The sequence below is a fragment of the Aulonocara stuartgranti genome (assembly GCF_965226115.1).
Source record: "Aulonocara stuartgranti genome assembly, chromosome: 7".
NCBI lineage: Eukaryota > Metazoa > Chordata > Actinopteri > Cichliformes > Cichlidae > Aulonocara > Aulonocara stuartgranti.
In genome coordinates, this window is record NC_138945.1 from 6,154,888 (window position 1) to 6,164,013 (window position 9,126).

General features: G+C 40.0%; 1 long non-coding RNA gene across 2 annotated transcripts; it reads right to left on the reverse strand.

The window, feature by feature from the left end:
• Positions 1–401: 401 nt before the first annotated feature.
• LOC309712051 lies at positions 402–1,144 on the reverse strand. Of its 2 annotated transcripts, XR_014278167.1 has the most exons (3): positions 847–1,065; positions 620–769; positions 402–538 (listed from the first exon to the last, which is right to left on the reverse strand). It is a non-coding gene; the product is annotated as an uncharacterized lncRNA (long non-coding RNA). The 2 variants fall into 2 exon arrangements; XR_014278166.1 differs by having other exon boundaries at positions 402–769; positions 847–1,144.
• Positions 1,145–9,126: the final 7,982 nt, after the last annotated feature.

The following is a 9,126-nucleotide window of genomic DNA, read 5'->3' on the forward strand; positions in this document are numbered from 1 at the left end:
CCAGTAATTCCAGCAAATGAAGAAAAACCTAACAAATACATGAACATGAGACTCAAATAACAAAGTGTAAGGAAACCAGAGAACCCACAAAGACGAAAAGGAAAAAATCTACTTTAAAAAATTCAACTAAAAACTAAACTATAAAAACAAACTGTGTTTTCACACAAGAGTTGGAAAAAAAACTTGTATGAACACACAGACATGTATATTAATTTATCATGTTTTTTTTAATATTCTTATATATATTCTTTATATTACTGTAACAAAAACTCCTGTTCATAACCAAACAAATCAATAATAAATGCATATATTCATTGCTGTTCTTTATTACAAGCTACAGGTGTCAAGAACCGAAGTTCAACACACAAGCTGGACCCAGGAGCAGAACACACACACAGCGGTACGAGAGAAAAAATAAACTTTATTATAACTGAGAGTGTCCCGGGAGAGTAGAAGGGAGAAAACGCACGGAACCAGAGAAACCGAGGGACCGGGAGAAGAATCGCGCAGGAAACGCCGAGAGCGGGACCGTGGGAGGCTGAAACAGAAAAAGAAAAAAGGATTATTGGGGTGCGGGTAAACCGGCAGCATACGAGGGGAGGTAGTGTACGCGTCTTACGATGATAGCGGGGCCAAGGGAACCGGAGGGAGGGGTGAGGGTCCGTGGGGAGAAGCTCCAGAAAGGGCGAGGCGGCTGGGGTTGATCGTGATCCAAATTCTGGACAGGCAGGTGGACAGGCTGGTGACTCAAAACACGCCGAGCAGTGATCTGGGTATACAAGGCAGAGTTAGTACTAGTTCACACGGATAGGATTGCCTAAGGACTTTCCCGTAGGTGTGCGTTACCGCTGAAGGACGATTACGGACTGGCGTGGAGCAGCAGGCTGGGCAGGATTAAATGGTCCACCTGGTGATCGCCTGGGATGGGATGCAGGTGTGGAGTCAGCGGCCACGCCCACGGGAGTGGGCATCCCATCAGCACCTCAGACGCCGGGCCGCGGACCATGACAACAGGTTTATTGTATAACACAAAGTAATCAATTACAGACACCAACACCGACACATAATTCCAAGAATCCTACATGCAGGGTATATGTAATCATGCCATTCGTTTTGACAGCAGTACTACATATAATATACTTTGTAAGGATTTGGGTGTAATTCCCAAAAGCTGTTTAGGTATTGATAATCCTGATGACCTAGGCAGTTTATTAAATTCAGTTTCATCCAGATTGATTAATGCTTCCAGGAAACAAACACATATCATATCATTAAGAACCAGTAAGTTTTATTAGGCACTGAAAACTACATTTTAAGTTTAGAAAGATTACATGGAAAATTTTAGGACATAACACCAAAAAACATGTCCCAACACATTTTGAATGGACATGTCTGTAAAAGGATATACAGTATAGAGGTTTCTGCACATTAAGTGTGATACAATCAGTGGACATGAGGGGAAACTGTGCATTCCCCCACTGTTTGGTGAGCGGTTTCCGTCACTCGTAAACTGATCATAAGAAAACCAATGCACAAAAAAACAAAACAGAAAATCACATTGTCCTGTGCATTCTTAATCATCCAGTTAAAGAATCTTAGAATATTGTGATTGCATATTAGTAATCAAGAAACTGACCCCACAGCCCACTGTTAGTCAGTGGTGCTAGTTTCAGTCATTATGCAAATGCACTGTTTAAAGATTTGGGGAAACTAGCAGTCAGCTGAGACTGAAGAAGTCACTGGGATAAGTGAGGAAATGTTTCTCTTACTGAAAACGATACATCCAGATAAACAGAACAAACTTTTTGTGATTTCTTTGGTCACTAGTAGATCACGATTGCCTGTCATTTGCATGAATGACACCAAGTTGTCTGCCAAGACTCACTTGAAAAAACTTGAGAAAGGTGTTGTGCAAACTGTAACTGTCATGTCTGCTCCTTGAAGTAATATCGTAACATGGTATCAGAAGTGAACTGATAAGGCTATAGAAGAGTGTCGCACACATGGAAGGGCTTAAGCCGCCAGCTGGACTTGATTTGCTGCAAGGGAACCTCTCGGAAAATTGGAGACGGTTTCGGCAACGGTTCGAGCTGTATCTCGCGGCTACAGGAGGGGCTAGCAAGCCACCCAAGGTACAGTCTTCACTATTTCTTCACGTTGCTGGAGAGGAAGCGGTTGAAGTGTACAATACCTTCACGTTTGCGGAAAATGGTGATGAGCATAAGCTGACGAAAATAGAAAATAATGGAGAAATTTGAGGAATACTGTAACCCAAAGAAGAACATAACCTATGAAAGGTACAAGTTTTTCACGTGTGTGCAAGGGGATATGCCAATTAGCCAATACATCACAGAGCTAAAACTAAGGGCCAAGTCACGTGAATTTGGACAACTGCAAGAATCCCTCATCAGAGATCGCGTAGTGTGTGGAATTACATCGGATGCAATGAGAGAAAGGCTGTTAAGAGAAGATGATATTACTCTTCAAAGACATCTTCAAAGAATTTGCTGATGTGTTTGAGGGGATAGGTTGCCTTGAGGGAGATAACAAAAAAGTGATGGCTAAAACCTAAGACGGTGTCATGTCTGCTCCCTGAAGTAATATCGTAACAGTAACTGCACAATGATCACCTTTAAAGTAAATGTTGTACCTTAGCACTGCATTCATCATGCAACATTCAGTTTCCATTGTTTTACTTCTTCTGTTAGAGCAGCTGGTAGTTGTGTACCATGTAAACTTTGGGCAGCTGTTGTAGCAACCAAAGAAGATTAGTGCAAACCAGCTATATTTTTCCTTATGACCAGTGGCTGCCTGTGTAACTGGGATCTTATTAAGATAATTAAGATATGATTAGTGTCTACAAATCCTGAGTAGGGAGGATTCACATCAATTGCTTCAGTGCTTGATTGTGGTCATGTAAATGAACAACAGAAAAAACGGACATAACAATTGTGATCTCACCCATTTTGATGCTTCAGTGTCCATATCAGTGTTTTTTTTTTCCCCTTTTTTGACCCAGAAGTTACAATATTTGGATGACTTGATAGAGATAGCTATCATTAACTAGCTGCATATATAAATGATATGGGGAAAATGCAGATACCTGCTACTTTGTTCCAAGTCTAAAGAGCTTGGAAAGAAAAGCATCTCAACTTCTTTAAGTTGGTTGAAGACTTTGTGCCAAGTAACAGATTAATAAAAAACTAGAATTTCATAAGCACAAACATATTGGATAGTCTGTACCAAACACCAAGCCATATTATTGTTACATAATTTCAGTTTAGTGACTCCAGTTAGCAGAGGTAGGGCCTTGCAGATGTGGATTGGCTCTAATGGCCTATATGGGGATACCTTCCAAACAAAGCAGCCCCTAACTCCAGTATCCAAGGAGATGAGTTATATAAAAAAAATCACTCCACTCAGATAAAAACTAATTTTGTAGTGTTTTTGTAATGCTCAAAAAATGGAGTCTGTGGGGATTGATTTGCTTCTGGAGAAACTGCAGTGTAGCCACAGAGGGCTCAGTTAACAGATCTTCCATTAGCAACTGGCACAAACTAAGTTTCTAGTTTTGCTGATTGTACTAGTTAAAAACATTCTGAAAGGTTACAAAACCGAGTGATCACTCCCCACGATGATGAACCTTGATTACTGGCAAACAACAAGCCCACTTTATGTAGTATAATTCTGGTTACAGAATGTCCGAGTGTGTGTATATATTGTGCTTTATCTTCGTTGTAGCCAAATGCTAAACTAATTAAAGCAAAAGTCAATAAGGATAACAAGATAATTTCATAATCTACATTGTCATAATTGCATTAAATGCTTCTGCAGAGATTCACTGAACCTGCTCCTGTACTTGCTGCCACTTGATTTAAGAGCCAGTGCATGATGCTTAAGAACACATAATCAGCTTATACACTTACTTTACTGGTTGTACTTTCCAGTGCCTTATACTGAGGAGAAATCCTTGGGTGATTTTTTTTAAGCTTACTTGGCTGGACGTCGTATAAACAGAAACACCAAGCAAACGGAGTCATCCCCTTACACTGAGATTTTTTTCAACAGAGCTCCACAAAGGCTTTGGTTCTGCATCTAATCCATCACAGCACTCCCAGCAAAGTGCTAGGAGTTCATTTCCACCGTGGCTGCGCAGGAAACCACACCCTGCTAATAAGCAAATGCTCTTACTCGTTCAGGGACAAACAAACTCACAATCAGCCGGGAATGCAGCTCACCGAAGTGTGGTGTGCATTCAGGTGTAGCCACTGATCCCTGTTGTGAGTTTGAGTGGGAGGTAATCACACGACAGATGTTCTGTTTATTGTATTTGGAACCAAGAAATAAAAAACAAGACTTAAATATGTTTTTATATATTTTTCAGTGATGTGCTCATGCACCTGCAGTAAGTTATTATAAATGACTATAGTGGCACATCCTCTTTGGAAACAAAGCATGCAAACAATGAATTCTTTAAAGGTTTAGTTCCTCCTTATTCTTCAGTAAAGTCTGAAACAGAAAGCTAAAACATGGTCATTCATTTCCTTTACATTCTGATTAAGTCTCATTATGTCTTTTAGTTTACATTTATGCAACACGGCCCCTTTAACCTCTTCAGTATTAGTATTGGATCTCACAATATATTTATAATAGTGAAATGACAGGCTTTTATCTTCCATTTAATTACACCTCCTGCATAAACCAGATGGTAGCATACCTACAGGGACCAGGAAGCCAAAGCTTTGGCAGATAAAAAGGTCCTCTATAGTGTTTGACTGAAGTTAAATATTTAAATTCCAGGTATTGCCTTTCATAATTTTACACATAATAAAATAAGAGAGGAACTTCAATCAAAGACTCTTTTGGACTACTGAATAGTTTATGTCAGTGTAAAAAAAATCCCCAAAGCTAACAAACAAAAAAACTGGGCATTTTGTAAGCCTAGTCCCCCTCCATTGACTCCTCACCTCTGTGCTGATCGTTGGGGGCCTGATACACACAATTTTCACTTAACTTAACACTTTTTCTTGGCTGTGTACATGCTTTTTTAAAATTTCACACAGCTTGGGGTGTGTAGGTTGCCAACTTTCCCACAACCAGAGGTGGGTAGGGTAGCCGAAAATTGTACTCAAGAAAGAGTAGCACTACTTCAACATAGTTTTACTCAAGTAAAAGTAAAAAGTATCTGTCCAAGAAATTACTCAAGTAAGAATAAAAAAGTATTTAGTAAAAAAAGCTACTTTCCTGTCTAACCAATAAATATTTTGTAAAACCACCTGTTGTCTCTGTTCTGTCCAGTTTTGGTACTGACCACATATACGACACATCCTATATGAGCACACAGCAGGAAGCCCAGTATGTATTTTTATTTAGCACCCAATTATTGTTCTGTACAGTCTCTTCCTGCCACTTGTGTGGGATCGAGAACTCCAAAGTCTTAGTGCAACAAACAGAGCTGACATCTTAATAACAGCGAAGACTCTTTCATGTGACATGAACTACATACAAGCATCGTAAGAATAGCTTCTGCCAGAAAATGTCTATATGCTGCTCTATGAACTAAAGCAGCATTATTTCTGCAGAGTCCTGTGCGTCTGGCCGAAGAAGCAGAGAGGAATAAAAGTATGCTAGATGTACTCATGATGAGCACATCTAGCATCGAGTTCAAAAGGTGTGCCTCTCTTAAAAGCTCTGTTGGTCTTCCGTAACAGCTATATCTATAGCTCTTTTGCAACTGAATGTCAGCCTTATTCTCAAAGTGAAAAGCTCAAATTAATGGGTTTCTCTGTGTATATCACAGAAATACAAAGGTTGAAAAGTGAAGGCAACGGAGAAGTTGTTGGTGTGTGTGTGTGTCTTTTTTTTTTATTTTTTTTAAAGAGACTTGATTGTATTCAAGTATGTGGAAAAACAGCCTTCCTGCTTCCTTCCTCCATGACCTCGATGCCCATTACCAGATTGAAGCATACAATGGGGGACCATATCCTTGGAGCCACTAGAAGGATGCAGTTTTTAGTGTTTTGTTGTTTACAGTATCAACACAATGTCAGGTTAAATTATTAAGGTGAACTTAAAATTGTGTTTCGCTCCGAACTTTAGGATATCTGTCTACTAAAAACAAAACATTACGCACACTCCTGCACCTGCCTGAGCAGCCACATTTGCTTTTAATGAGGCAGAAAGCCAAAGTCTTTTTAATGCACTATTTAATGCAAAAATGCTATTAGCATAAAAATATTTTAATCATGGAATTCGTTGCTCAGAGTAGACACTGTGTTCTTGGTGAAATGCATAAATGCTCCATAAGTTGGCACAATGCTCCCTGGCTAAGCGTTAACAGGTGAATCTGCAGAATATGCTGATTTATTCTTCATCGAGGTGCAGTTTGGCAATGTTGAAGCTGCAATTCAACTAATTTATTTATATAGTGTATCATATTATATAGTATGAATTCAAAATGATAATTATTAATGGCTGTGTTACAGAAAGCACGTTTCCAAAATCCCTGAATACAGCGTACTGAATTATTAATGCTTTTTCAATTCAGAAAGTCATTACTAACTGCTGCTTTAAAAACCCTTGTGTACATGTTATCTCTGTAGGATGTTTAAACATTTAAGTAGTTTAAAAGCTGCTAACTTTAGGTCTCATGTTTGCATGAGAGAGGCATCATTAGTGGTATGAAATATGGAGAATCCTTAATCTTATTTATATACATGCCAAGGAAAAGAATAAACAGTCTTGGATAATTTAGAGACTGATGTATTCATGAAGCAAATGCTGCATTTCTTCAGAATGAGAGTAAGAGACGGGCAAAGAACAAACACCTTTCATGTAGAGCAAGCCTATTCAAATGGCGGCCCGCGGGCCAAATGCGGCCCAGAAGCAACCTGCGAGTGGCCCTGCCTGTGGTCCTGGCAGAAACACAGAGAAAACGCAAAAAATGAATTCATTAATTAATTTTTAAAAAATTAAAAATTCCTACAGCGTAGTGTAGACTGTGAATGCAACACTCCTAGTAGCCTAGCAATATTTAACCCGCAATGCACCGTGATGTAAACATATTAAACAATCATCGTAATATATGATGCGACAACAGCATGTCTTTCTCACTCCAAAAGCGCAAAATTGACAATGAAAACTGTCGGTTTAACCCTGCCTGGACTGACAAATACTTATTCATTTTACCGAGTTTAATAATCTTACAACCGGAGTTGTACTACCATGGTGAGGGTCCTGTACAGCCCAAGAGAGAGCTGCAGCAGCTTCCCTTCGTGTTTGCTTCTTGGCGAAGAAGAAAAGGCCTTTCACAGATTCTGAAACAATGAAATACTGCATGCTGGCCGTGGTGGATGCGGTGAAAAGTGAGGGTGACATCTGCTATTAAAAACGTACCCCTGTAGGACAGTTCAAATATTAGTAGAATTGAAGTTCTGGCGTCAGACGAGTTTGAAATGCTGTTAGATGACCTGAAGAAAACTGATGTAATGTCTATAGCAGGAGATCACAGACAGAACTGATAATGCACAGTTGTGCGTATATGTCCGTTTTTTGGATGGGAAATTGCTCGGTTTACTACCGTTAGAGGGACACACAGCTGGCGAAATGATGTTTGAGAAGATTTAAGCTCTTTTTGAGGAAAATGGTCTGGATATGAAGCGTGTCTGTATACTTGTGACCCATGGGGCTCCATCCATGGCAGGAAAAGTGAGTGGTCAGCGAAATATTTATTTTAATTTGAAAGGGAATTATCAAAATGTTTTTTGTTATTATTATTTCAAATGTGCAAAAAATAGTTTAGTTATAGCTCCCTTTTTTTTTTTAAATGGACCTTTTGGTGTGCATTTGTGAGAGGTCACCAAATTCAAATTCAAATTCAAATTCAAATTCAAATTTTATTTGTCACGTACACAGTCATACACAGTACGATATGTAGTGAAATGCTTGGACAACTGCTCGTGACCTAAAGAAAACAAAAAAGGAAAGGCTATGAATAAGATAGGAAATAAATATGAAAAATTAAAAAGGGTAAATTTAACTAGGAAGGAATAAAATATAAATTAAGGTTAAAAATGAAATAACTGTACAACACAAATTAGAATGAAGGGTAAATTTAACTGGGAAGAATAAGATAAAATATATAAATTAAAGTTGAAAATAAAATAACTGTACAACAAAATACACAATACACAATATAGAACTATATAAGAATGTATGAAGAAATCTAAATATAAATAAATATATACACAATAACAGCAGCTGTACAAGTATTAACTGGAAATGAAGAATATAGTGACCAGTGTTGTGCAAAAACAATGTCCAGAAAGTCCAGTGTGTGTGTAAGAACCATATGTGTGGGTCAGTACTGTGTGGTGGTGTGATTGAGAGACCGTATCGCCTGCGGGAAGAAGCTCCTCCTCAGTCTCTCTGTGTTGGTCTTCAGGGAGCGGAATCGCTTTCCTGACCTCAGCAGAGAGAACAGTCTGTTGTTGGGATGGCTGAGGTCCTTCACGATCTTCCTGGCCTTGGTCCAGCACCGCCTGCTGTAGATTGAGTGCAGGTCAGGGAGCTCGGAGCGGATGGTGCGCTCAGCTGACCGCACAACCCTCTGTAGAGCTCGTCTGTCCTGCATGGTGCTGTTCCCGAACCAGGTTAAGATGTTTCCCGCCAGGATGCTCTCTATGGTGCACGAGTAAAAGTTCCTGAGCACCTTGGAGGGCAGTTGGAAGTCTCTCAAGCGTCTGAGGTGGTAGAGACGCTGTCGGGCCTTTTTCACCACGGTGTTGATGTGACAGGACCATGACAGGTCCTGCGTGATGTGAACTCCGAGGTATTTGAAGCTGTCCACTCTCTCCACTGGGCACTCGTTGATGACGGGGGTCTGGTAGTTCCTCTCCTGCTTAGTGCTGAAGTCCACTATCAGCTCCTTTGTCTTACTGACGTTTAGAAGGAGGTTGTTCCTCTGGCACCAGTTCTCCATATTCCTAATCTCCTTCAGGTAGGCCGTCTCGTTGTTATCAGAGATCAGGCCCACCACGACGGTGTCGTCAGCAAACTTGATGATGGTGGTGGAGCTGGTAGTGGCCACACAGTCATATGTGTATAAAGAGTACAGCAGGGGGCTCA